This window comes from Papaver somniferum, unplaced genomic scaffold (genome assembly GCF_003573695.1).
Source record: "Papaver somniferum cultivar HN1 unplaced genomic scaffold, ASM357369v1 unplaced-scaffold_125, whole genome shotgun sequence".
Lineage (NCBI taxonomy): Eukaryota > Viridiplantae > Streptophyta > Magnoliopsida > Ranunculales > Papaveraceae > Papaver > Papaver somniferum.
In genome coordinates this window covers 16,603,116-16,628,618 of record NW_020621603.1, presented here as the reverse complement: position 1 = coordinate 16,628,618, position 25,503 = coordinate 16,603,116, and positions in this window count along the sequence as shown.

Sequence of the window (25,503 nt, the reverse complement as noted above, 5' to 3'; positions counted from 1 at the left end):
TAGTCCAGCACCAGAAAAAATTTAATCGCTGGTCCAAAAACATGTTTTTGGACCAGATCTTTTACTTTCTAATCCGGCACACGTGCGGACTTATTATTTCCTTTTTGGTAAATTCCCAAAACATCCCTACGTATAGAAACATTATTTGAGGCAGCCTTGAATACTGAAAACTTCATTTCTTCGTTTCAATTTCGTACATCAAAGCAGCTCTGGATATTCATGAAGACTAGGTTTTTTCAAAATCGCAATGATGATGGACAATTGCTGCTTTTCCAAAAGCTAAGTCTTCTTATAATTCTTCTAATCTTGATCTTAAACATCTTTTAGTGTTGTTTAAAAAGGAGAAATCATTTTTAGGGTTTTCAAAGTTTATCTTTTGGTTGTTTTATGGTAGGTGAATGAACTTTATTTTTTCTGATTTGACGTTAGGTTATCTTCAATCCGTGTTTAATTTTGATTTAAATGTGGTTAATTTTAACGTTTTATTTGATGGAGCGGTTAGTTTATGTTGATCAATTTGATTTTCTGAAGCTTTTTTGATGATAAAATATTTTATGCAGAATTAATTTCATTGGATTTAAAGATCTGTTGTTTCTTCTGCTCATGAAGATTAATTAGTTTTCAGTTTTCTAAACAATTCATTTACACGTAAAGTGAGAAAATTGAGTGTTGTTTATTATGTTAGTAAAAGCATTAGTCAATTTCATGATTCAGGGAATAGATTTTTGTTTAGATCTGAGATGATCATATTTGCATCATAAATGAATTGATGAGAAAAAAAAGAAGAAGAATGGATGATATCAGAAAAGGAATAAGTGCAAAAGAAGTTATTTCTCTTCCTACGGGTATGTCTAATTTAGTTGGCATTCTTCTTCGTTGATCAATACTGATTGGTCTTAGCTTGACAAAGTTAGTGGTATTATACATATTTTACTAGCTGTATTTTCCAGAAAGTGAAAGCAGTTTTTTGATGCAACAGTTAATTGGTATCCTTATGATGGTTCTTGGGTTTTCTTTTGATTCGTTTCCCAGTACTCTAGTAGTCAAGTTTGATGTTGATGGAGTCCAGTAGTCAGGTTTTTACTCACTACTTATGAATATGTACTGTGTTTTCACTCAGAATGTACCAATATGTATTGGGTTTTCACTTGGTACACATCAATATGTATTGGGTTTTCAGTTCTTGTTTTTTTCAATACATATATATAGATGCACTGTTTTTTTTTTTCATTTTGAATCTCTTTAGAAATTTATTGGTTTCCAATTTTTATAATCTGCTATATTGTATGAGATTCATTCTCTTAAAAAACTTCGCAAATTGCAGAAAACAAAAGAGAACCAACAAAAGAAAAATAAGATAAAGGGTGAAACTAGTGTAGTAGAAATAACCTAAAGAGGCATGCTTCTTCATTCATTCTATTCGGGTAAATATTATTTCCATAACTTACTAGTTTTGTTTTAGATGTTATATGTAAATCGGGATTTTTAAAGGTTTTGCTTCCATTCATCGTTTCGCGGTGCTGCTGATTCAAGGGTCTGCACTTGTGGAGCTTGGGTTTCTGATGAAGTTGGACTTGTAGACTCAATGAGCATGATAGATTATATTCCTTTTTGATCAGGTAAAACTGTATTTCTCTTTATTGATAATAACAAATAGGTGCAAACCTTTAGGAGACATGCTGATATATCTTTTTTCTAAAATCTAAATGCATCTGATTTTTCATGGCTTCTAATATTAATTCAACATACTTATGTAATGGAGGTCAACTGTTTAACTCTATTTTGAAATTATTAACATGTATTTTAGAACTAACCACAATTGTTTTTTTGGAGTACATATCGATATCTACTAGTCTTTACTCGGTACATATCAATATGTACAAGGTTTTCACAGTACATATCAATACCTACTAACTTTTTTCAGTATGTTTGTATATGTACTCTAATTTTTATAATGAATATAAAAAAAAAAAATTGGTGTGTGGTGTAAACAAGAAATTTTTAACCGAGTGACTAGTGTAGCCACTCATTAAAGACATACACAAATTCTGAAGATGTTTTTATATGGGGTTGCCTCAAAAGCAGCACCACAATCCTTGGATCAGTGTGTATACTATAGGTTGTGAAAGAAAGAGAAACGTATGTATATGTACAATGTATTTTTAATGTACTTTCATAAGAACATGTATATGGAATATAATGACTTATGTTTATCGTGAGCTGAAAAGCGGCGTTTCCTTGCATTGGGTTTCACTCAGTACATATCAATATGTACTGGGATTTCACTTAATGTTGTCCTCAACTTTTCACAGTTCGGTTAATCTAATTTTTAGGAACATTGATGTGGATGACTAGCCTCTTGATATTCTGTTATTGATCTCTTATAGGTTAAGTAATCTAATATGTATGTTTTATTCCCATGTGTTCAGGCAGATTTGGCAGACAATTGGTCAAGAAATTTCTTTTCATGTTTGACAATCAGTATTAGGGATTTTACAGAATCATTTCTTTTAGGTTCAGGAATGTGAGTGAAGTCATTGAAGATTATAGAAAATATACAGGTGCAAAGAAGAAGACGACAAGAAACATCATTTGGATGGAGATGATTCTCGCATCTCAAAAGGGATGATATCTTTGTAAACACACCCAATTAATAGCTAAACCATACAATATTTTCATTGTATTGATTTTCTCGGAATTCTTAAGAGTTTTATATATATTTATATTACTGATTCCATCCCTGGTAGACACTAATGAAGTGAGTGTTATACAAAACAAGCTTGATCTTACTTGACAAGTACAGTTTCTCTGTTGGACATTATGACTGCGAACATTATTGTCGACAAAAAAGAAGTATATATTTATCCTAAAGGATGTTGTTTTCAAAACTAAGAATTCAATCAGAAAAAAAAATGATCTGAAAAAGAACTAAAATATTAATATTAATCTAACTTTCTTTCGGTTCTAGCTAAAAAAAATAAACACCAATCTTTAACATCAACTCTAATCATCAGCTTCTTCAACGACGTTAGTGCCCAAACCCTTGAGACCTTCTGCAAAAGTTTATGCTACAATTATAAGTGAGTAGAGCTCTTCCTTTGCATCTTCATCATCTTTCCTCTTGCGAGCAATGCGGATCCTAACTCTTCTTCACGAATATTGTTATGGGAAATGACTGCAAAACATACTACAAATGATGAGAATATATTTACCGACAAAAACCCAATATATCATTAGACCTAAGTAACAAATCACAAGTACATGTATAATATGAATTTCTAGGTACATATCAGTATGTACTGATGGATATGTATTGTAAGACAGTTTTTTCATCAGTTGCACATCAATATATTCTTACATAAATTTGCAAAATAACATATACTGTGTACTTAATACATATGTATTAAAAAACGATGAAAATACATGACAAGAACCAAGATATTGATGGACCAAAGTGACAAAGCACAAGAATATTTTTACTTTTACTTTTGCAAGGTAATACATATTGATATATGTACCTAATACATATGTAATCTAAGTATCCATTAGTACCTATCAATATGTACCTATCAATTAATACATATCAATAGTCAGTTTTACAATCAGTACTTATCAATATGTACCGTCAGTACAGTATGTGTTTATACACTGATTTCCGCAAAGACTCTCAGTACATTTAAATATTTACTGGATTCTATTAATATATTTTAAATATCTACCTAAAGCTATTAGTGAACAAAACTCGCAGTACATCTAAATATGTACCTAAAGCTACATAAAGACCCACAATACATCTAAATATTGATATGTACTGTAACATATCCCACATGGATAAACTACCTTTTTACCTAAAGCATGTTTCTAGGTTGAATTAGTTGTTGATGTTGTTGATTGACAAGAATAAAAGTTTTCGTCTGAGAAAGTAGATGAAGTTTTCGTCCGAAAAAGAACAACTTCGAAAAAATAAAGAAGAAGAATGAGATATACGTACCACACGTGATTGTCGATGTCCTTTGTTGAGGTGTTCCACACTAGGTGAATGTTGAATTCTTCGATGTTTACTTCCTTTTCTCCATCTCCCTGATAGGTTTAAGAATGTAAGTCTCTTGTCCTCCAATGAAGTCTTACGGGTGGTCGAAATGATACTGAAAACATGTAAACAAGTTATTCACCTATTACATATCAATATCCACAGATAATAGTGTTTTTTTCAAACAGTATATACGATAATTGAAAGTAAACCAAAATCAAAAATAAAATGGCGTCCACAAAATTAACTAGGCTCTCTTGTACTGTCAACTAAGAATAAGTCTCCTGCGTTTTTATATCAATATGTACTAGGTGAATAACTAGGTATTTGACCTAGTAAATACTACCATATATTGTTGGATCTAAGTACTGGGTTCATTAGTACATATTAGTATGTACATTTTTACACTTTGCAGGGTAGTACATATAACTTCGTACCTACTTGATATCCAAATACATACCAATATGTATCTAAATCTCTCAAGTTACTACACCACATATCAACATGTTCTACTAGATATCCAACAATACATATATGTACCTAATCTCTCAAATCCTACAACACATGTCAATATGTCCTACTAGATATCCAATAGTACATATCAATATTTTGACACCAATTTAAATTGGAACGATTGAGTGAGAATAACTAGACGCACCTGATACCCGTAAGAAAGATGCCCACCATGTGGAAGGTCAAGTTCAATAATTCTCTCGCTGGGCTTCAACAATGCAGTGATATGTACCTAATAACTATGTAAGATAAAGTACCAACTGTACCTATCAATATGTATTGATTCTTATTCAAGCATAAAAGATGTTTTTCACATAGTACATGTCAATATGTACTGTTTCATAATATTACATGTCAATAAGTATTGGTTCATATCGTACAAATAACCTACATATCTAGATAGGAATATACACTACATAACAATATGTATATTGTCCACTGATATGTAATATCAATCATATTGCTACTTGACAAAGTAACACAATGCATCATTCATAACAAACACAACAATGCTACTCCCATAACAAAGTAACAGAATGCAAATATCACTACATATCATATTGATATGAATAGTATCACCATTTATGGGGGTCGAGGGGTCAGCGTCCCCTCGTTATTAAGAATTACTACATATTGATATTCAATAAATCACTACATATTCATAACAAACACAACAATGCTACTGCCATAATAATTAAGGAATTACTACATATTCATATTCAATAAATCACTACATATTGATAACAAACAGATCAATGCAAAAAATCACTACATATTAATATGTAATTCACTACATAATATTGATAACAAACACACCAATGCAAAAAATCACTGCATATTAATATGTATCACTACATATCATATCAAACACAACAAAACATAACAGATTTTCCACATGCAAAAGAATTTCTACATTTTGCAAATCTACCAACACTACATATTGGTATGTAGTCTAAAAGTTTGAATAGATGTTTACCTTTTTTCATTATTAAATTTGATTTCTTTCCTTTGGCTTCTTGTGAAGGAGTACCGTCGTTTTCATTCATTTTTGTTGATGAAGGAATATCAGATTCAAAAGCTGTTGTCATACTTCTCGTTGTTGGTAAATTTGCAGCGGGTTTTTCCTTGGTTTTTGTTGTTGATTAATTAACGACAGTTTTTCCTTCTGGTTTTTGCTGGTGAAGGAGTTTCTTCTACAATTACTTCTCTAATTGTTCGTTTAGTATCCCTTTTGGTAGCCATTTTCTCAGATTGAAAATTATTGGAACGGTTAGGGTTGCTGAAAATGGAGTTAGGGTTTGCTGAAGAAGATTGATTAGAGATTTTTGGTTTTTGTTTCCTATAATGATCGATTTTTAGTGATGATTAAGCATGGGTTTAGGTTGATTTTTGTTTTTGGTGTTGTTGATTGAGAAGAAGGAAAAAGTTCTCGTCTATAGATGAAAACAATGAAGAAGAAGATGCATTTCGTCTGAAAAATAAAGAAGAAGAACGGGGAATAAATGTACACACGTGAAGTGGTGAGGGCAGTCAAGTACTTTTAACTTTTAAAATGTTTTTTGGACCTCCGGATATTTTTTTTTTTTTTTGCAGCTGGACTACATAATAACCTGGATCGGGTTTAGTGGACTAAATAGAAAAATTCTCTATCTGAATACAACCAACAATGAACCTACACAGTTTGACCCGAGATCTAGTGAAAAAAGACTGCAGTTCCTCCCTTCCTGAAGTTAGAACCAAGTAGCATGAAATTTTATTCAATATCAGGCTAGGAATAAAAGATACACATCTTTTTGTTAAAAAAATACTAAGAGATAAACAGCTGGGAGGAAAAGATCCAGCCATCCGGAAAAGAGCAAAAAAAAAAAAAAGTGGGGAAAGAGCAAATACAAAATCTACCGGAAGGCGATCTGAATACCACCTTCTTCCACACACAGGCGACTATCCATAGGCGTATGAACCTTATCAGACAAATCCAAGCGGCTGATGGGCGTTGGATAGACTCATTAAGAGCAATGGGCCAAATTTTCGTCAACCACTTCACAGATCAATACTATACCCCAGATACAGTAATTAATATGAGTCTTTTCGACTGCATTCACCCAAGGTTAACGCAAGCCCATATGGAAAGGCTCACAGTAAATGTGTCTACATCGGAAATCAAAGAGTCCCTGGATTCCATCGGAGCAGATAAGGCTCCGGGCCCAGACGGATTCACAAGTAAGTTTTTCAGTTTTCTATGGGAAACCATAGGCCCACAAATTGTTAATATGGTCCGTCATTTCTTCCAGCAAAACTACCTACAAGACCCAATAAATCACACTCATATCACCCTCATTCCAAAAATTCAAAACCCAACCACCCCTTCCCACTTCCGCCCAATTGGGCTTTGTAATGTAGTCTACAAAATCATCTCAAAAATACTGGTAAACCGTCTGCGGCCAATCATGGAGTTCATCATAAGCACATTTCAGAGTGCTTTCATACCTAAACGCTCCATATATACATGACAATACTGTAATTGCGGCTGAATTATTCCACGTGATAAGAACAACACCACCAACTAAACACCCAAAAATTGCATTAAAGTTGGATATACACAAGGCTTATGATTCACTAGACTGGAAATTCATCGAACATGCTTTGAGGAAACTTGGATTCCCAGACAACTTTATAAAATGGGTAATGACGTGCATCACCACGATGGCATATTCGGTCAAATTTAACGGAGTAGCATATGGACACATCCAACCAACAAGGGGCAAATGCCAGGGAGATCCGCTATCACCTTATATTCTCATCCTCTGTGCAGAAATCTTGTCCACTAATCTGGAGCAGTTGCAACAAGAGAAGAAAATTAAAGGACTGAAACCATCGGTAAAAGGTAACCCCATTCATCATTTACTATATGTTGATGACCTTCTCATCTCTTGTATTGCGGAACCACAAACGTGCGTATACATCAAGGAGGTACTTCATCGATACTCGTCATCGGCAGGCCAACTTATCAACAAGGATAAGTCACAAGTCATACATCACCCAAGACTGATACCAGAAGAGGTGCAGACACTGGAAAGTTTGTTTGAAATACCAACAACGTCAGAACCACCGACGTACCTTGGAATATGATTCAAAAAGGGTAGAGCTACGACCAATATGTTCACGGATTTACTCAATCGCATGGAACGCAAAGCTAGAGGATGGATCACCAAGTGTGTAAATCAAGCAGGCAGATTATTGTTAATCAAAACGTCTCTCCAGCCAACAACAAACCATGTAATGCAAACACAGCTACTTCCGGCCAACGTCCACGAGAAAATGGACCAAACTGTGAGGATTTTTTTCTGGGGCCATAACAAGCATGAAAGGAAACTACACCCGATCGGTTGGAAGAGACTAGCTAAACCAAAACACTTAGGTGGTACAGGCATCCGACCAAGAAAGCAACACAATCAAGCTCTACTGATGAAGAAGGTTTGGCAAGTACACGGAGATGATAAATCAATTTGGGCCACCATGAGCAGAACCAAATACCTAAAAGGCCACAAGCTACTATCAGGGCCCATACAAAAACCAAAACCATCGGTGAGCCCTCTTTGGAAGAATTTAACTAATCAAGCTTCTTTTTTGCAGGAAAACAGTTTCTCAAAAATTGAGAATGGCCAAAACACATCAATCTTACAGAACTGGATACCACACCAAACCACCCATCTCATCCACCCACCATATCCACACATCCAGGTATCCACCTTCGTAGACAATGAAACCAATACTTGGAATCTTCACCTACTTCACGACATGTTCGACACCAACACAGTACAACACATCAGCAACATTCACTTACCACAAAATCCAGTTCAAGACACCATCATTTGGCCACACTCAAAAAATGGAGAATACACTTGCAAATCGAGGTACAACTTCCTCATCAACCAGTAGCAAACCAAGCCCAATAGCAACCAAAACACCCTACCAAAACAAATACCCAATCAAAACCAAATCCCGATAACAACCAATTCCACACCACAACACTCCACACCAAACACTAATACCACCACACCATACACCAGAATCAACCCAACATTTTTCAATACCATTTGGAAACTAAATTTCCCATCAAAAATCAGGATTTTCATATGGAAAGCTATTCTTGAAGGACTTCCGACCTTCAATACCCTAGCACAGAGACACATCACCAATACCATCACTTGTCCCCAATGCAACACCGTACCGAAAACATCAACACATATTCTTTTCCAATGCGATGTAGCTTTACAAGTGTGGCAACTGTCACGGACCAGCATCATCAACCAAACACCACAAACCCTACAAACCAAACGAACAACCCAAGAAACCAAAAACCCACTTCAATACAAACAGCTATAGGCGACAACATCCCACATTCAACAAAGACCATTTACCGCTTTACAATGTGGCACCTATGGTTAGATAGAAATCAAGCAGTCTATCAACGGCAAACTCAAACACCGACTCAAATAACTCAGGTTATCAACGTAATGTTAAAAGAATACGTATGGGCACAATCACACACACTGCCAGTACTACCAGATCTACCGCAAAGAACTCAACAACCAACAAATCGCGGAACAAAAACTATAATGGTAGGATGGGAAGCACCGACGGAAAACTGGATTAAAATCAATACAGATGGAGCAACTAAAGGATGTCCAGGACCAGCAGGAGCAGGAATAATTTGCAGGAACGACAAGGGAGAGATACTCATGGCAATGGAATCACCACTAGGTATTACAACATCAATAATGGCGGAAACATGGGGATTACTATTAGCAACAAGAATTGCAGTACAACAACAGTGAACCAAGGTCAGATTCGAAATGGATTCAAAAGCAGTAATACAATTACAAAAACAGCAGACACACAATCAACCATGGTACATTCAAGGAATGCTAACAGAAATCAAAAGCCTTATGCAACAAATCCCGCAGTCAGAGATCAACCATGCCTATAGGGAAACAAACCAAGCAGCAGATGAACTTGCAAATGAAGCAGTGAGATATCAGGCGCAACACCCAAACTGCCATACAACACAGGTTTGGCAACATGTATGCCCTACCTTTCTTTTAAACATTATACAAGCAGACGCTAGGGGAACCAAATTCCCCAGAACTGTAAACACTTCCTGAGTTTAATGAATCGGTCACTTTATTCAAAAAAAAAAAGAAAAAAGATACAGTGTGTGTTGCTATCTTCCTTGCTCCTAGGAGGGAGATACAGCCGGTACAAATTTCAACTCCAAAGGTCTCAAAACTCCCTGTATTGAACTTTTAAAGATGAAATAACTGCCCCAGATGCTGCTTCTGATAAAGCTTGACGAAATGTTGAACGCTCCATTTCTGTTACGGCTGTTGATGGAATCAGTATAATGCTTTCTTTGGCCCACTCAAGTGCCTTCATCCAGAAGGCCCTCGTCAAGTGCTTCAAGGATAGCAAGGAAATACAGTGATGATCTTTGGAGTCCATTATTTGAACAACTAATGGTTTCTAATCTCATAAGAGATGGTTTCGTTGACTCATGGAATGTGATTCTATATTAACAGATTACCACTGAACCAACAGGGATTTTTTTTTTTTGTTGCTTTTGTTGGGATCCTAGTCCCACATTGATTAGATGGGGCTTAATTGCTAGTTTATAAGTCAATGGGTTCCCTCTTCTAGTCAACCGGTTTTCGAGTTGAGTTCTACCCATGGGCTTATGACGAGTTTAGGGTCGGTACCCTAACACTTGGTATCAGAGCCAACCACCACGACCCAAGCCCGCTCCACGGAAGGGATGACCTATAGGCTAGATTAAAGTGTTGGGGCATTTATGTATGGGCGTAGTTGTCACCCCCATTGAATACTGATAGGGGAGCGAAGTCCCCATAAGAAAAAGGGCTACCTTCGGATCAGTGTCGATAGAGTGGGCCAACGAGGACGTTGGGTCTGAAAGCGTGGTGGGATGTTGGGATCCTAGTCCCACATTGGTTAGATGGGTCTTAATTGGTACTTTATAAGTCAATGAGTTCCCTCTTCTAGTCAACCGATTTTCGAGCTGAGTTCTACCCATGGGCTTATGACGAGTTTAGGGTCGGTACCCTAACAGTTTTTTTTGCTGAATTTCTAAAGTCCTCTTAGTAAGCAACTAAATTAGCAAACAAATGCATTAAGCTTCTCTATGGATGTCTCAAAAATAACAAAGAAATGTAAAATCCACATTACCTAGAGTCACACCGCTGCCAAGAAGTACAAGCAGTGTCCCAATATTCGAGAGAAATATGTGGCTGTGTGATAAAAATGAGGATATCAAAATTCTAGAGAGACTTGGACCTCGAGGAACTACAATAATATATCCTTGATAGATTTGGAGTACTGTTCTCCTCGCCTAGAGTTTGCAAGGTCAAAGACATCTGATAAAATTGTCAAAAGAAAACATTAATGGAAGTGAGTGTACAAAATGTTTAATTTAAACACTCAAAAAGGAAATGATACCTGTGTTGTATTGTGATCCCTATCATCGCACAATCAACTAAAGGTGGAAATACAACTGATGCATCAAGACGCCAACAGAAAAACAGTCATCAGCTATGTCTGGTCGGGTTGTAAAGTCCTACAATAGAGATTTGCGACAGAGTCATGGCCAGATATATCAAAACAATAGTAAAAGGTGCTGCAAATTATCAATCAGTCGATCTATAAATGGTGCAATGAACACCAATCATATTTACCTCAAATTTAGCCAGATGATGTGTTGTATGGCTGAAAAGTGCTGCAATCAAACTTCGGAGATAGTCTGCACAAGACAGGTCAGAACCAAATATCTGCCATCCAAGAAAAACACAATTAGACAAGTGATTGTGTACACATATATCTCACTATCGGACACGTGTATACAGAAAGGTACGTGGAAAGCATGCAAGCCAAGACATCAAAACACGATGCGTCGCGAAGCATCAAATAAACCCCTAGGAGTTGCTTTATCTCATCCCCAGAAGAGGAGCTAAGATCAACGGTGGAGAGAAAGTCAGCTGACACGGACTGACAGGGGCAGAAGACACTTGTCTGACACGAGCAGACCCCTCAACCACCCGCATTAAACACTCTGAGCAGTGCACGTGTCGACCGACCTATGGAACGAGCGAAGATGCCTCCGCGGGATCGAGGGGGAAACGCAGACCTCTGCGTGATGGACACAAGACACTAGAAGATAAGGTTCCAACGGTCTTCAGAGATGGGTCCCACGTTCCTACCTTATAAATACCCAATCTCCACAAAGGGGGAGGGGGATCGAAAAAAGATCAGGAGAGAGAGAGAGAATAGCAAAGGTAAGGAATCCCATAGTGGAGAGAAATATGTAAACCCCAAGTCATTCAACTATTCGTGTAACCGTGAATAATATAGTAGAACAACAAACCCCGTGGATGTAGGCCTTAGTGCTGAACCACGTAAACCTTGGTCTTATTTACATTTCAGCACTTTACATTCATTTAGTTCCGCATGCATTTGCTTATATATGTTGCTTTCCTTTTATATTTGTACCCCATGCATAATCGCTACGCACGGGGAAGTTGGAGGAGGCCATGATAAACCCGTGGGTTTTGAGCCAATGAACCCACATCAGGGTATCATCATCGTAATCTCTTTAGACTTTAACAATTGATTGCGGGCATTCGGACCCCGCGTAGTTCGTGTGTCCACAATTTGGCGCTAGAAACAGGGACTTCGTCCCGGTAAAAGATTTATCTTGTCCTGTGATTTCATTCTAATTTGGCATACGATTGCTCCGATTTTATCAGCTCTGACTGTATAGATCATTCGTCAACAGTATTATATTCAAAAACCCACCTTTTGCCTTCGATAAGAGTTAGTGTTCCAAGCATGGGTTATTGTCCTAATCCGTCGGATTTACAATTTTCATAGTTTTTTTTATATACTAAAGATCGCCTTTAATAAACCCGCTTTTGAAAAATTGTATTTCGACAACTAACCCGCTTCACGCGGATATTCCCGTTTCTGTTTGAATAAATTTATACAGAGAACGTGCTGTGAGTAAAGAAGGCGAGTTTACGCTAGATTTCGTCAACAAAAAGGCACGTGATGGAGAAGACGCAGGAAGCAGGAAAATCCAAAGCTTTGTCAAAAGAAACACCCCGGACAACCCCGATCATCACCCGAAGCAAGCAGAAAGGAGATAAAACTAAAATGACCAATCGAAGGCAGGATACCACTGAAATCACTTCACCCATGAACGCTAATTCTGTTGCAATGGCGGCTCTCAGAGCAGCAACGATAAAATACGGGGAAGCCGCGGTAGTCCCGAAGGCTGCGGAGGCTAGCAATACCTTCGCCATGAGTCAACTTAACCAACCAAGGGAAAGGGTGGATGAATCCAAAACATTCCAACCCGCGCATCTGCTAACCTTTGGAATGCCGCTAACAAATAACCAGAATCAAACCATACCGGCGGCTCGGGCACCGCAGAGGGGCGCTCACTCCAATTTGGAAACACAAGCAACAGAAGTTGAACCCCTGCCACCTTTAGTACAAACCATGGAGGAGGGCGGCGCCACGGCTGTAGCGGCACGTGCGGGGACTCCCAATCAGGGGTCCAACCAATCACACCAACTAATGGCTGAGCTCGAGGAACTGAGAAGGAACCAACAGGTTTACGCAGAAGCTGTAGCACTTTTGGCCAGAGAAAATCAAGATTTAAAGGAGCGGATTGCTCTAAGCACAAAGACCAACCAACAACTTGATGAAGCAAGCTCCAAAGCACCAGAGCCAAACCAAGACTGCAGAGTCGTCCTAGCGACTAATGAAGACGCGACAAGGAGACATAGCGTATCCGACCCGGATTATGACGATGGAGAATCAAACGGAAATGATCTGAAGAATTTAGAACACCAACGCGCAATGGAGGAACTGCGAGATGAGATGATGGCAGAGATCAGGCAATTGAAAAATAAACAAGGAGGGGGAAGGTTAGAAGAGGTTATGAGAGAAGCTAACTCCACGCCCCTGACGCATCGCTTGGCCAACACCCCTATTCCCCTGAAATGCCCTGTCCCGACGTTCGAATGCTATGATGGGTCCAGCGACCTTGCTGCACATGTTCGGTACTACAACCGCGTCCTAGCGAGATGGGGACAGAACGACGCCGTACTCTGTAGATACTTCCCGTCAAGTTTGAAGGGATCGGCGTTATCATGGTTTGATAATCTGCCACCAAACTCCATACACTCATACGACCAACTGGCAGAGAAATTCCTAAGAACATACATGTACAACAAGACTGTAAACACTGGGATGGATAAGCTTTTTTCACTAGCAATCGGCTACAAGGAAACCACGAGGGAATACACAAACAGATGGCATAGGATCTGCCAAGCCATAGGAAGCGTGGACCCAGTGGTAAGCATCAATTGCTATAAGTGGGGCTTGGACCGAATGAGTCCCCTATTTGTTGAAATTCACGGGAGCGTGCCCAAGACAGAAGGCGATCTCCGAATAATTATCGAGAAGCACGCTCGACTTGAAGAAATTCAACGGGAAAACCCGAGGGCATATCCGCAGAGGTCTCACCGCACCAATTCAGCAGAACAAACCAATGGGGCCAAAAGGGGTTCCTCAGATGAGAGACCTCACGAAGATAGAAAGGAACGGAGGGATGAACGAAGAACAGGCGACCGAAAATTCGAAGACCAAGTTTACACGAAACTCAACGCTAGCTATGCTCGTATCCTGCGGGAGATCAAAGGGAGGGAAAACTTAGAATGGCCATGGTCTAAGGGAAAGCAGCCCCCAAGATCCGAGAAGTCTAAAGATTACTGTGAGTATCACTGTTTCAACGGACACCAGACCGAAAAATACAAGAACCTTAAAATAATGATCCAAAAATTAATTGATGCGGGAGAGCTCAAACATTACATACGGAAGGAGGTTACCGAGGACAGATCCAAACGAACCAAACCAGTCCAACTTCCGGAAGAAAACCGAACAATCAACACCATCTCGTGTTCCGAAGCCACAGGACCCTCGCTCACAGCACAGATTGGAAAAAGGTTACGGAAGCAATTCGAAGATCGCTGCGAGTTATATAAGGTCGATGGGATAACAGTGGACGAACATGAAAAATGGATGGAATTACCTGTCATCTTCGATGCCGAGGATATCGAAGAAGATATGGAAGACCATAACGATCCCTTGGTCCTGACATTACCAATAGCGGGATGTAACCTCAAAAAGATCCTCATAGACGGGGGAAGCTCTGTGAATGTCCTATTCTATGACGCATTCAAGCGGATGAAGCTCCATGATGAACAATTGATGACCTCTTATCACACCATCTACGGATTCAATGGAGCGGCCACGAAGCCCTTGGGAGACATTGTGTTACAGGTTAACGCAGGGCCCATGAAACTGGATACCCGATTCAGTGTGGTGGATACCCCTTCCCCCTACAACGCCATTATTGGACGACAGTGGGTACACAAGCTCAAAGGAGTGGCGGCAACATACCACCAGTACCTAAGATTTCCAACACCTGAGGGAATTATGGAGATCAAGGGAGATCGAATCGCTACACGAGAATGCCAGGCCACTCAGGATCATATCAACAACGAGCAAGAAGAACAGCGAAAAATCCGAAGAGTAAGAAATCAAGAAACCACGCAAGAGAAAGCCGTAGAACTATTCCTTAAGGAAACCACAGGAAAAGGCTTGATGATACAGGGTAATGTCCGAGGCTCGGAAACAAGTACCTCAACAATCAACAAAGAGCAGAAACACGCCAAATAGCAATTAAAGAGCGCCCCAGTCCTCGGAAACCCAAGGCCTATGTTCACACCCGTGGAACCCACTAAGGAAATCAACATAGGAACGGAAGAAGACCCAAAGAGGGTCAAAATCGAAAACATCAGAGGAGAGAGAGAGAGAGAGAATAGCAAAGGTAAGGAATCCCATAGTGGAGAGAAATATGTAAACCCCAAGTCATTCAAACTATTCGTGTAACCGTGAATAATATAGCAGAACAACAAACCCCGTGGACGTAGGCCTTAGTGCTGAACCACGTAAACCTTGGTCTTATTTACATTTCAGCACTTTGCATTTATTTAGTTCCGCATGCATTTGCTTATATATGTTGTTTTCCTTTTATATTTGTACCCCATGCATAATCGCTACGCATGGGGAAGTTGGAGGAGGCCATGATAAACCCGTGGGTTTTGAGCCAATGAACCCACATCCGGGTATCATCATCGTAATCTCTTTAGACTTTAACAATTGATTGCGGGCATTCGGACCCCGCGTAGTTCGTGTGTCCACAATTTGGCGCTAGAAACAGGGACTTCGTCCCGGTAAAAGATTTATCTTGTCCTGTGATTTCATTCTAATTTGGCATACGATTGCTCCGATTTTATCAGCTCTGACTGTATAGATCATTCGTCAACAGTATTATATTCAAAAACCCACCTTTTGCCTTCGATAAGAGTTAGTGTTCCAAGCATGGGTTATTGTCCTAATCCGTCGGATTTACAATTTTCATAGTTTTTTTTTTATATACTAAAGATCGCCTTTAATAAACCCGCTTTTGAAAAATTGTATTTCGACAACTAACCCGCTTCACGCGGATATTCCCGTTTCTGTTTGAATAAATTTATACAGAGAGAACGTGTTGTGAGTAAAGAAGGCGAGTTTACGCTAGATTTCGTCAACAAAAAGGCACGTGATGGAGAAGACGCAGGAAGCAGGAAAATCCAAAGCTTTGTCAAAAGAAACACCCCGGACAACCCCGATCATCACCCGAAGCAAGCAGAAAGGAGATAAAACTAAAATGACCAATCGAAGGCAGGATACCACTGAAATCACTTCACCCATGAACGCTAATTCTGTTGCAATGGCGGCTCTCAGAGCAGCAACGATAAAATACGGGGAAGCCGCGGTAGTCCCGAAGGCTGCGGAGGCTAGCAATACCTTCGCCATGAGTCAACTTAACCAACCAAGGGAAAGGGTGGATGAATCCAGAACATTCCAACCCGCGCATCTGCTAACCTTTGGAATGCCGCTAACAAATAACCAGAATCAAACCATACCGGAGGCTCGGGCACCGCAGAGGGGCGCTCACTCCAATTTGGAAACACCAGCAACAGAAGTTGAACCCCTGCCACCTTTAGTACAGACCATGGAGGAGGGCGGCGCCACGGCTATAGCGGCACGTGCGGGGACTCCCAATCAGGGGTCCAACCAATCACACCAACTAATGGCTGAGCTCGAGGAACTGAGAAGGAACCAACAGGTTTACGCAGAAGCTGTAGCACTTTTGGCCAGAGAAAATCAAGATTTAAAGGAGCGGATTGCTCTAAGCACAAAGACCAACCAACAACTTGATGAAGCAAGCTCCAAAGCACCAGAGCCAAACCAAGACTGCAGAGTCGTCCTAGCGACTAATGAAGACGCGACAAGGAGACATAGCGTATCCGACCCGGATTATGACGATGGAGAATCAAACGGAAATGATCTGAAGAATTTAGAACACCAACGCGCAATGGAGGAACTGCGAGATGAGATGATGGCAGAGATCAGGCAATTGAAAAATAAACAAGGAGGGGGAAGGTTAGAAGAGGTTATGAGAGAAGCTAACTTCACGCCCCTGACGCATCGCTTGGCCAACACCCCTATTCCCCTGAAATGCCCTGTCCCGACGTTCGAATGCTATGATGGGTCCAGCGACCCTGCTGCACATGTTCGGTACTACAACCGCGTCCTAGCGAGATGGGGACAGAACGACGCCGTACTCTGTAGATACTTCCCGTCAAGTTTGAAGGGATCGGCGTTATCATGGTTTGATAATCTGCCACCAAACTCCATACACTCATACGACCAACTGGCAGAGAAATTCTTAAGAACATACATGTACAACAAGACTGTAAACACTGGGATGGATAAGCTTTTTTCACTAGCAATCGGCTACAAGGAAACCACGAGGGAATACACAAACAGATGGCATAGGATCTGCCAAGCCATAGGAAGCGTGGACCCAGTGGTAAGCATCAATTGCTATAAGTGGGGCTTGGACTGAATGAGTCCCCTATTTGTTGAAATTCACGGGAGCGTGCCCAAGACAGAAGGCGATCTCCGAATAATTATCGAGAAGCACGCTCGACTTGAAGAAATTCAACGGGAAAACCCGAGGGAATATCCGCAGAGGTCTCACCGCACCAATTCAGCAGAACAAACCAATGGGGCCAAAAGGGGTTCCTCAGATGAGAGACCTCACGAAGATAGAAAGGAACGGAGGGATGAACGAAGAACAGGCGACCGAAAATTCGAAGACCAAGTTTACACGAAACTCAACGCTAGCTATGCTCGTATCTTGCGGGAGATCAAAGGGAGGGAAAACTTAGAATGGCCATGGTCTAAGGGAAAGCAGCCCCCAAGATCCGAGAAGTCTAAAGATTACTGTGAGTATCACTGTTTCAACGGACACCAGACCGAAAAATGCAAGAACCTTAAAATAATGATCCAAAAATTAATTTATGCGGGAGAGCTCAAACATTACATACGGAAGGAGGTTACCGAGGACAGATCCAAACGAACCAAACCAGTCCAACTTCCGGAAGAAAACCGAACAATCAACACCATCTCGTGTTCCGAAGCCACAGGACCCTCGCTCACAGCACAGATTGGAAAAAGGTTACGGAAGCAATTCGAAGATCGCTGCGAGTTATATAAGGTCGATGGGATAACAGTGGACGAACATGAAAAATGGATGGAATTACCTGTCATCTTCGATGCCGAGGATATCGAAGAAGATATGGAAGACCATAACGATCCCTTGGTCCTGACATTACCAATAGCGGGATGTAACCTCAAAAAGATCCTCATAGACGGGGGAAGCTCTGTGAATGTCCTATTCTATGACGCATTCAAGCGGATGAAGCTCCACGATGAACAGTTGATGACCTCTTATCACACCATCTACGGATTCAATGGAGCGGCCACGAAGCCCTTGGGAGACATTGTGTTACAGGTTAACGCAGGGCCCATGAAACTGGATACCCGATTCAGTGTGGTGGATACCCCTTCCCCCTACAACGCCATTATTGGACGACAGTGGGTACACAAGCTCAAAGGAGTTGCGGCAACATACCACCAGTACCTCAGATTTCCAACACCTGAGGGAATTATGGAGATCAAGGGAGATCGAATCGCTACACGAGAATGCCAGGCCACTCAGGATCATATCAACAACGAGCAAGAAGAACAGCGAAAAATCCGAAGAGTAAGAAATCAAGAAACCACGCAAGAGAAAGCCGTAGAACTATTCCTTAAGGAAACCACAGGAAAAGGCTTGACGAAAGAGGGTAATGTCCGAGGCTCGGAAACAAGTACCTCAACAATCAACAAAGAGCAGAAACACGCCAAATAGCAATTAAAGAGCGCCCCAGTCCTCGGAAACCCAAGGCCTATGTTCACACCCGTGGAACCCACTAAGGAAATCAACATAGGAACGGAAGAAGACCCGAAGAGGGTCAAAGTCGGGACCATCATGGGCGAAGGGAGAGAACATTCCTTAACCAAATTACTTAAGGAATATGCGGATGTGTTCGCCTGGAAGTTAGGAGATATGCCAGGGATCGACCCAAAAGTAATCCAACATGAACTACGCATCAAACAGGGCACACCCCCGTTCAGGCAGAAAATACGAAAAGTGGCTCCAGAATATCATGAGGCGGTAGAAACAGAACTTCGGAAGCTACTAGACGCAGGATTTATCAAGGAAGTCAAGTATCCTACCTGGATATCCAACATGGTCATTGTTCCTAAGAAAAATGGAGGGGTTAGAATATGCATCGACTTTACTAATCTCAACAAGGCGTGTCCAAAGGACAGCTATCCCCTGCCGAGCATAGATCAACTGGTTGAAGCAGTTGAAGGGTACGAGGAGCTGTCGTTTATGGACGGATACTCTGGTTACAACCAAGTAGCCCTGGAAGAAGAAGATCAGCAACACACAGCATTCTATACACCACATGGCCTTCATTGCTATACCAGAATGCCTTTCGGGCTCCGAAACGCAGGGGCAACATACCAAAGGATGGTCGATGCTATCTTCAAACCATGGATTTGAGGAACCCTAGAAGTCTACGTGGACGACATGCTCGTCAAAAACAAGCTGCGTAAAAATCACCACCAGGACCTGAGGAATATTTTCAATGCAATGAGATAGCATCACATGAAAGTAAATCCGGAGAAATGTACCTTCGGTGTCACCTCGGGGAAGTTCCTCGGTTATCTGGTGACGAAAAGGGGCATCGAGGTAGACCCAGCTAAGATTCAAGCCATAGTAGAGATGCCGTCACCAAAGAATCTAAAGGAAGTGCAGAAGCTCAATGGGTCCATAGCAGCGTTAGGCAGATTTATTGCACGGTCTTCTGACAAGTGCAAACATTTCTTCAATATTCTTAAGAAAGGGAGCAGGTTCGAATGGACCGCCGATTGCGAGGAAGCATTCCAAAAGATCAAAGAACATCTAGCTTCGATCCCTATCCTGCAGAAACCTGACCCTGACGAAGTTTTGGCACTGTACATAGCAGCAACGGAGGACGCAGTCAGCGCGGTATTAGTCAAAACCAATACAAAGATAGAACAGCCTATCTATTACGTCAGCAAGACACTCAATCCCGCGGAAAGAAATTATACTAAGATTGAACAACTCATCCTCGCACTGGTATGGGATACCCAAAAACTGAGAACCTACTTCCTAACTCACTTCGTCAGGGTACCATGCAGAGCACCATTGGAAGCAGTCCTCAAAAGCACAGGAAAAGTGGGCCGAATAGCCAAATGGAACACCCATCTGGACCAATTCAACATCATTCATGAAATTCAACATTCTCAGAAGTCCCAAGTTCTGGCAGATTTCTTAGCAGACCTCCCTCTAGACAACGACGAAGAGATCAAGGGAATACCAGAAGCCGAGGAAGCAATCAAGGATCCAATGGATATCCTCGAACCTACGAGTCATAGACAATGGGAAGTCTTCGTCGACGGATCTAAAAATAAGGAAGGGGCAGGAATAGGTATTGTCATCATCACCCCAACTGGAGAAAGGATCATACAGGCACTTAGATTGGAATTCAAAGAGCATACCAATAACATTGTTGAATACGAAGCTGTCATACATGCCCTACGTATAATAATAGAGATGGGGGTAACCGATGTAAGGATGACAAGTGATTCGCAGCTGGTCATACGGCAAATCGCGCTCGAATATAATGTGTACGATGACACCCTTTCAGCTTACATGGCATTGGTCCAAACATTGGCTTCACAAATCCCGAACATTAAGTTCCGGCACTTATGCAGAAGGGACCTCAGGCATGCGGATGCCCTAGCATACATATCATCCATGTTGAGGGATAAAAATGCCGAAGGTATTAAAATAGCAAGGGTATACGAGCCTTCGATTGCATCTCAATTCTCCTTCGCTACCAATCAAGATACGATGGAAGAATATATTGAAGACCAAGTAGGAGAAGACATCCATAACGACTTTGATGAAGAAATCTTGTCAAAAGCAAATCAAGACGAAGATTTCAGCAATGAAGATGACTGGAGGGTGACAATACATGCATTCCTCGACAAAGGAAGCCTACCTGCGGATCGGAAGCAAGCTAGAAAGACGCTCTCCAAAGTGGGAAGATACGATCTTCGGGACGGGGTCCTATATAGAAAATCTTTCCTCGGACCATTACTACGCTGCTTATCCCGAAAAGAAGGGCATCGAATTCTAACGGATATCCATTATGGTGACGCAGGGAATCATAGCGGTATGAGATCACTAGATGACAAGGCAAAAACGCAAGGATATTACTGGCCGACCATGATACAAGATGCTGCGAGGATGTCCCGACGATGCGAAGAATGTCAGCGCTTCGCGAAAAAAATCCACGTGCCGGCAACATTGTTAAACTCTGTCGATAGCCCGTGGCCATTTGCAAAATGGGGAGTAGACATCGTCGGGCCTTTCATCAAAGGATCCAGGAAGAGACGATTTTTGATAGTAGCCACGGACTACTTCAGTAAATGGGTGGAGGCTAAGGCCTTGGCCAGGATCAGAGACGCGGATGTGTTCACTTTCATATTCCAGAACATCATTTGCAGATTTGGTATACCTGCTGAAATTGTGTCTGATAACGGCAAGCAATTACAGGGAAAAAATATAGACATGCTCTTCGACACCTTTAAAATAAGAAAGAACAAGTCCACCCCCTTATACCCTCAAAGCAACGGACAAGCGGAAGCTACCAACAAGACCCTCGCCCTTATACTCAAAAAACAATTAGACGAGCATAAGGGAAGATGGTGCGAACAACTGCACAATGTCTTGTGGGCATACAGGACAACACGAAGGTCCGCTACCGGGGAATCCCCGTTTCTTCTTACTTATGGAGCTGAAGCAGTCATACCTACAGAAATCCTCATGCCAACCACGAAGACTGAAGCCTGGGAGAAAAACCTAACAACAGATATGATGTTAGAAAGGTTGGACGACTTGGAGGGAAGAAGGGAAGTAGCATTGCAAAAGATGGAAAATTATCAACAAAGACTAGCAAGGGAGTACAACAAAAAGGTAAAGCTACGAAATTTTGTAGAGGGACAGTATGTGTTGAGAACAATCCCACGATATCAGCAAGAAAAGAAATGGGGAAAGTTAGCACCTACATGGGGAGGACCGTTTATGATCCACGACATTGCGGGTAACGGTTCTTACTACCTTCGTAATCTAAAAGGCGAGGTCCTCCGGCATCCTTGGAACGCTAAATGGCTCAAACCATACTTCCCATAGAAGCAACGCAGATTTGAATCTGCTGGGAATATACCAGAAGAAGAAAGGAGCCTCCCCGCCCAACATGTTTCTATCTCTGGAAGAGGAATTGCAGACCTCAACTTATCAATTAAACAAGCTTTCAAATTATCAAGTCTGTGGAATCTACCTACAATATTGGGGAAAGTAGTTAATCTACAATCTCTCAGGGCTCCCCCATCAGTATCCATAAGTGTAGGACCAGGGGGAAGGCACCCAGCAGAAAGAGATACCCAACCAATCTTAAGGCAACGGGTCGACGGAATGGGTGCGTACATATTTTACGCCCCATATCCTAGAACGTTGCCCCGGCCCCCACCGTCTGGGAATCCTCTGGCCCAGGATTTGCCAGCGGGGTGACAGGTCTCAAGACGATCACGAAGGTACCTTCCTTTCGTATCGCACTCAAAAACACTTAACTTTTGTTTTGATTTTTCACAAACTTAAAATACAAAAACATTGTAGGTATATCAAGAAGAGTATTCATTTCATAAAGGGTGATTACAAGAAGTGAACGGCCAAAGCCAAGTATACACAATCAAAAAACATTCCTTTTACATCGTTACAAAAAGCACAATCATGCCGCGGACCCTACAGAACGCTGCCATCTCTACCTAGGTGGCGGTCCCGTCGTCAGGATTTTTCCGAAGACTTGATGGGACGCTCCCACCAGAAGAGGGGCCCGAGGAGCTGGGCAATGCAGCAGGAACGGGACGACGAGGGTAGTTCTTCACGAGACCATGTTCATTCCGTAGGCCAAGCTCTATCCTCTCCAGCATCTTGTTCGTCTCCTCAGCCAATTGACAACGAGCCTTATGTTTAATAACTGTTGTCCGCTGTTGGGCTTGGGATAATAACGAGGATAGCCGATTCACTTCTCTGGAAGCAGCACCAACGGCCTCCTCGCGGGTGGCTGCTAAATTCTTGAAGTGATTGGTTTGTTCCTCTTGCTGTGCTAAGGAAGATTGAGCCTTTTCAAGTTCTTCATTTGTGACGCGAAGGCGTTCCTCGAGCCCTGAAAAAGACAACACCACAGAGTTAGCGTAGAAAACAAACAAGATCACACTCGATGAATTGGGATTATACCTTCGACACAAGCCGAAGCCTCTTCATATTCATTAACAACCGCATCTCGCGCTTCATCAAGATGATCATATTCCGCGGATAATTTCTTATAGTCTAGTTGAAGGTTGGTGAGAGTAAATTGACAGGCATCTAATTCTACCTGCTTCATCGAGTCCACATGACGAAGGTGGTCGACCTCTTTATTTATCTCTGAGACCCCTTTGCTGAGTCTATACATGCACACTTCAAGATTCCTCTCTGACTCAGCAAGACGGGCTACATCGGCACGAGACGCGGAAAGAGCATTGCTGAGAGCATAGACTTCAGCACGAGCATCATCTCGTTCCCTGGCAAGACCAAGCATATTATCTTGGACCCCTGAAAGAGGAATGGGCCGCGCCGTCTGTAATTCTTCTTCCAATAGCTGAATCCTAGATTCCAACAAGGAAGTACGCTCGCGGGCTTCCCGCAGATTATCACTGGTCCACAGCAGTGTGCCATTAAATAAAGCACGATCATGGTTGTACAGATTTTGCATGTCGACCATCTGAACATGCCGCGCGCGCCATACTTCAGCCCGAGCATCCCATTTCCTAGCTGGTGGGTTTTGAAAACAACCTACAAACTGACCTGCAAGTGCACAGGGTCAGTTGTAGCTAGTGATGGGAAGAAAGGGTTTGTCCACAGGGACTTGGAGGGGGCTATTGAAGTTTCCTAGATAGTCTGAGCTAGTGACAGGCAGTGAACTAAAGAATGAAGGTACTAGGGTCTTTGAATCTACTTCTTGATCCTAAACTAAGGCAGATACTAATCAACCATGTTCTTGTTTCATCTCAGGGCAGATTGTAATGGATGATTTATCAACTAATTTTACTAGCATACCCCTAGCATCAGCTGTCTTTCTACAGCACAGCTGATCACAGGTTTGCTTGCACAACCACTTAATCTATCAACTCTAAGGCATTTGGGCTCAATCCTTCTAATGTACTGAATTTTTAACCATTATCACTTACTTACCCCTAGCATCAGCTGTCTTTCTACAGCACAGCTGATCACAGGTTTGCTTGTTCAAATGGATACTAGCAGTCCTAACTCATTTGTAGCACTACAAGAACAATGACAAATTACTAACTATCTTAACATAAAATCAAGAGTTTCATCTAAACCCTAGCACATGAAATTAAAACATGATAAACATAATTAACATTTGAAATTAACTGACTTCAAAACATGAACTGAAAAGAACTTGGAGGCACTGGATATTCCAGGCCCCTTGGGTGAAGCTCTGGCTAGCCCAGGCATGTCTTTAACACAACCCAACAATACATATTTATACCCACAGACCCAATTTCCCAAAACTACAAAATTAGGGTTCTTCCCCAAAAATCAGTTGAATTAGGGTTACCTAATTTTTTGAAATTGATCCTTGAAATCGTCGACCCATGCTTTGTAATTGCTCCCTGACCTCTTCTCATGCGCCAATTGCAACTCTAGGTTACCTAATTCATCAGTTTTTCACGCCTAGGGATTCAGGCAAAGAAGCGTGAAAAAGTGAGAAAATAGGTAACTAGAGGGCTAGGGGGGAGATGGGTTTTGGTTGTTGGTCGATAGGGTGATGATGGTGGCGGAACTAGGGTGGCTGTGGCAGGGAGAAGGTGGTGGCGACAGTTGCAGGGAGAGGTGGTTTTGCAGCAGGGTAAGGTGGAGAAGAAAGAGGTCGACTGAGTTTGGGGTAGGGGGCGTTTGGTAGAGGTGTAGGGTGTTTGGTACTGTAGTGTTGAGCGGTTTCAGCGAGGGATGACGTTTCGCGATCTGGTCTGTGGGATGTGACGATGGTAGGTGGATCCAACGGTGAGATGGGAGGCTGTGGGTAGCGACCGTCGGATGGAGGAATGCAACGAAAAGGACGGCCCAAGATGGAGATGGGCGTTGCGATGTAAAGCGGGAGCTTCGGAGTTTGATGTGCGATGATGGAGCGACCGTAGGATGCTGAAATGCTTCGATCTGACGG